Raw genomic sequence first — 4,707 nt, 5'->3', positions numbered from 1 at the left:
AAATATTCCACAAGGTGAACGCAACAGTGTTTCCGTTAAATTCTTTGGTGGTTTCATTTCACACCAAGTTTACCGGCGTCTGGTGTGGTCGGTTGTTGTTGCTGGCTTTTTTAAAATACAAACCTTAACCACAGGAGGAGTCTCAGGTACATTCAGCTCTGATGCTCCCGCGAATTTCTTGTGTGAGATGGGACCACACATATTTGATCCAAAGGGGCTGGATGCCACGGATGAAGTAGGTGGTCTGCATGGGAACTGCCAGCTACAAGCCCGCACGGGAGAACACGAAGGAACGGGACGGCCCACCAAATCCAGCAATCTGGAAGATTCACAATTTAAAAGATGAAAAGTAATAAATAAATGGGGGGAAAAAAATCACGCTGCGGTCAAGAAATCTGACACGACACATAACAAAAACATTCCAGGAACAAGAAATACAGGTGAACCCTCCCTGTTCAGGTGATGTATCAGGCCCAAGAACAAGCTACAGGCATCTTCTAGTTTCTCAAGTATTTTGGTACATCTCATGCTTAATTTCCCAAACCACTGCCACTGAGGAGAGAGGAATCCCTTGCAAATTGCGCAAGTCAGGTCAGTCTCACGCCAGAAGAAATATCATCTACATTGCAACACTGGCACCACTTCACATTCTCCCCTCACTTGTGTGCCCAAGTTGACCTTTTCTTTCACAGAGACAAAGCGGAATGCAAGCACTTGGAAAACACAGAAAGTCTACACACACACATCCATCCATCCACATACGAGAAGCAACACCTTTTGGAAAAATTCATGCTAGATCCACTATTCCTGGAACATTTTTGTGAAGATTTTGTAATTGGTGTCCCAGCAAACGCATCGCACAACTCTGCATCACGGGGAGTTGATGTTGTGGCTGGCGGTTCTGTAGCTCTAGGACTAGAATTACAAGGAAAATGTAACTGACTCCCATTCCCCTGAAGTCCACACATACCAGAATTCAAGTTTATTTGACCGTGCCACCCGTAGGAAAATCATCGGACAACCGCAAGCCTCTTTCCTGCTCATTAGAATTCTGCTTAAGTTGATGTAAAAAAGACAGAAACGAAGCAGCAACTGGGCAGGAAGCGGTAAAAGATTACTATTCGATCCCATGAGCAAGTCTATCAAAATCTGTACAACGGTACCTTAGTGGTAATCAAAGTTTTTGTGTCAGCCCTCTTAAATTCTGTAAACACATTCACCATAATGGCAATGTGGTATGTATGTGTGTGTGTGTATATTCATATATCTAAATGTATTTGCATAAGTGAGATTTTCATAGCAGAACTCTCTCTCTAAATACTCCTTATGAAGGACAGTTTCTCAAGTGTTCTATATTGTACGTGCAAAAAAGCCAAAGTTTTGTGCAGGTGCACCTTCCCTCCAAAACACTCACATAATGCAAATGGATTTTTCTCTCTCTCTCCACACATGTAGCTCAAGACTGTGACAAAAGGCTGCTTACCCATCGCGTTGGGAGAAACTGGGTTTCTGCTCATTTCCTTCCCAGAATTTTCTGATATTGGCCAATACGTGACTGAGGAAATTTTCTCTTTTACACACATTTCCCACATGAGCTTGTTTCGTTATTGTTGATAATGGCTTTGGTCTTGAGTCTGTAAAGCAAGAAGGGAAACATATCAGCCTTGTGTAATCAAAGTGACAGTGAGTTGTCCGCTATATTCCCTCTCCTAAAAGTTACCTTCTCTTAATACCAATGAAGGCAAACGGTAAGGCTTGGCTCTCTCAACAGCCCGCTTCCTTTCAATTCGAGGAAGGATCTTGCCAGATTGGGCTACTGCAGAACTTCTGGCAACTTTAGAAAAAAAGAGAACAAAAAAGAAATGAATCAAAAATTTCAAACTCAAAAAATACGTCACCTTAAAAGAAGGCAAGAAGTATTACCTTCAGATGTCCATCCTCTCAGAAGTTCTGCAGAACCTGTCTGGACAGCAGCTGACAATACTGCTTCCACCTGCTCCTCCTAAACATAACAGACAGAATAAAATGAGAATCTTACCTACTTTCAGCACCTGAACCATCAACGGTGAATGTTTGTTTCTAGCTGTATACTCAGTCAGACATCACAAAGTCAATTCGGAGACATGCGAGTCATTCCACACTCTTTGTCTTAATTTGAGCCACAGGCTGGACTGCTCCTTGGTCTGAGGAGCACAGTAACTTTTCCTCTGACATTTCAACTTACTGAAGGCTAATTCTGATCTTTAGATCCATGCCTCTGCAGTACAGGCTTCATGCACTGACTTCCAATTAGCTCTTTTCTGTAACATCCTCTGCCACTCCCCATTACGCATTCCGTGCGTGTAAGGTTGCCATCAGGAGTGCAGGAAGGGTGAAAGGTTCCTCCACAAACTTTTACTTTGTTCTTTTGGGGGTTTTGTTTAGTTGGGTTTTTTTAAAGACACTCAAAAGCATTTTCCCTTCTAGGCAAAATCGTTACATTCCAAGGGATTTCTACACAGTGGAACACACATGTGATATTTCCATCTTTTTCTGAAAACTGGTTGCAGGCAAGGAAACACACCAAATGCTATTCACAGTGGCAAACAAAACTGCAAACCAAGCTTCTCGACCCTACTGCTGCAATTTGTCTCACTAACATTCCAAAGGAATCCCTGCTCAAATGCATAACAAGTCTCCGAACGGCACAGTCACAATCCAGCAAAGGCTATTAAAAAACAGACGGGCTGTTCATCACAAAGACTCTATCTCTCATGAAACTCTTCAGATGAGAGAGAACGGTCGGTGCCAAAGGAAAACCTGTGACAGAGGGGGTGAAGTCACTATGGCGGGATAAAGGAGACAGAAGGCAGTGAGCGTCATGAGATAAAGGTGATGACGGTGTTGCAGCAACAAGAGGGCAGTCTAAGAGGAGTACGTTGGGCTACTGTAGCACGAGGCAAAGGCCGCAGAGGTGAAGATCTGCTTTCACCTGACACCAGTAATCCTTTACCACAGCTCTCTTCCTTGGAAGCAAACGGTCGTGTGTAGTGCAGCAAGCTGACGTTTGCAACAGCTCGCATCCCAGCGAGACACCCCCATTGTCAGCTACTGCACTAAACTTCATGCTTCGAGAAACTGATGGGGATGAAGGTTGCTCTGAGGGAAAGAGGCTTGATGTTGCGCGTGACCAGCACTGAGCGCACGCTTCCTTGTGCATGTCTGTGGCCCAGAATTAAGAGACGGGTCTCTAAAGACAAATCTCTTAGGGCTGTTCCCAGTCAAACTCCATAGTTTGCGGCTAAGCATACTATTTCTTCTGCTAACTCCAGCCAACACTCGTATTTCAGGGCAACTGGCAAATAATACGAAAACCACGTTATCATGTCTTGTAGCCTCTCCAGCCCCGCCAAACCAGAGGGCTGTATCTCCCCCTTGATTCCCTCATATGCGCTCACCTGGCTCAAACTGGATGGCTGGACATCGACGAGTCTTGGAGACAGCAAGCCAGCTACCAGACACCTGTGGTAGCTCTCACCAATGGCTTCAGTCATTGAAGGGACAGATTTCTTCAAAAAATTCAAGGTCTGAAACATCAATCCAAAACTACTGATAAAGGCCGCATTGTTAGTCGGTCACTAAGGGCCTGGGTAACCGCTAAGAGAAATTATAGAAACGTCCCCTTAAACTGTCAGAAAGCCTGCATCAGGAATGTGCTTTGGCTTAGCCATCTGAGTAAGCGTTACTATGCCGAGTCTTAAAGACGGCAGCCAAACTAACAGTTACACTTTATTTTAAAAATCCTGTGAAAGAAAAGAGCAGCCCTTGCAATGATTAAGTATTTTCTAGCTTCTCTCTCGATACACACGCCTTTCTTTTTCCCTGACCACTGACACAAAATGCATTCTACAGCAGCTAAACTAACACACAACTGTAAACCACGCTTTGGAAGATCCTTTCGATGCTTGTTTGTGCAGAAGCTGATCTATGTTGGAAATATTTAGCGAGCTGAAACTTAAGTCAACATTATTTGTCACAATCTGGGCAGTGGCTCGGAAGTTGCAATTGGGCCAAGTTTGGGAGAAAAAAAGTTTCCGTTCTTCTCAAACAGTTAAGTAATTTCTCATTTTCTCCATTCTGGCTCCCTTTTTTCAAGTTAATCGGGGATAAAAACTCTAACTCAAGACTATGCAGGCAGTTTGACCGATGGCTCGTAAAGAAGTAACAGCTTTCCCCGACTTCCACAACATTTCTGTTCTTGCTCCTAGAGCAACATTGCATTCCTTTCTAGACATCCAATCCCTGATCATGCTTCCACAGGAGACCGTGGTGGTTTTACAGTCCCAAGAGCGGACCTAAAGCATGAGCATTTGCATAAATCTGGTGACAGGCTACAATTGCAATTACGCGTGTGGATGGGCAGGAGGAGCATTAAATGGTCTCAGACACTGAAAGCAGTGCAACAGAAAGCTTAGAAAATGTCCACCTCGTGACATTCTCAACAGAGACAGAATAAAAGGTCACCTCCTTCTGGAAGCTGGTGCAAGTCATGTGAACAACTCCGGAGTTCAGCAAGCACGTGCCATCTGCAGAAACAACAAACGTTTGACAACCTTCCAGACTCTCTCAGTTATGTTATGACCAGTTTACATTGTTTACATAGCAGTATCTGGAAAGATAGAACTGAGTACTTTGAGCTTCAGTTCCAAGTCATTTCCTTCTATAACC

General features: G+C 44.0%; 1 long non-coding RNA gene across 1 annotated transcript; it reads right to left on the bottom strand.

The window, feature by feature from the left end:
- Window positions 1-265: 265 nt before the first annotated feature.
- Window positions 266-3,536, bottom strand: LOC309685261. Its single transcript, XR_014270417.1, has 5 exons — window positions 3,438-3,536; window positions 1,924-2,002; window positions 1,721-1,834; window positions 1,484-1,634; window positions 266-319 (listed from the first exon to the last, which is right to left on the bottom strand). It is a non-coding gene; the product is annotated as an uncharacterized lncRNA (long non-coding RNA).
- Window positions 3,537-4,707: the final 1,171 nt, after the last annotated feature.

Source organism: Vanellus vanellus (assembly GCF_965231255.1).
Source record: "Vanellus vanellus genome assembly, contig: HAP1_SCAFFOLD_36, whole genome shotgun sequence".
NCBI lineage: Eukaryota > Metazoa > Chordata > Aves > Charadriiformes > Charadriidae > Vanellus > Vanellus vanellus.
This window is presented reverse-complemented; position numbering and strand designations above follow the sequence as displayed.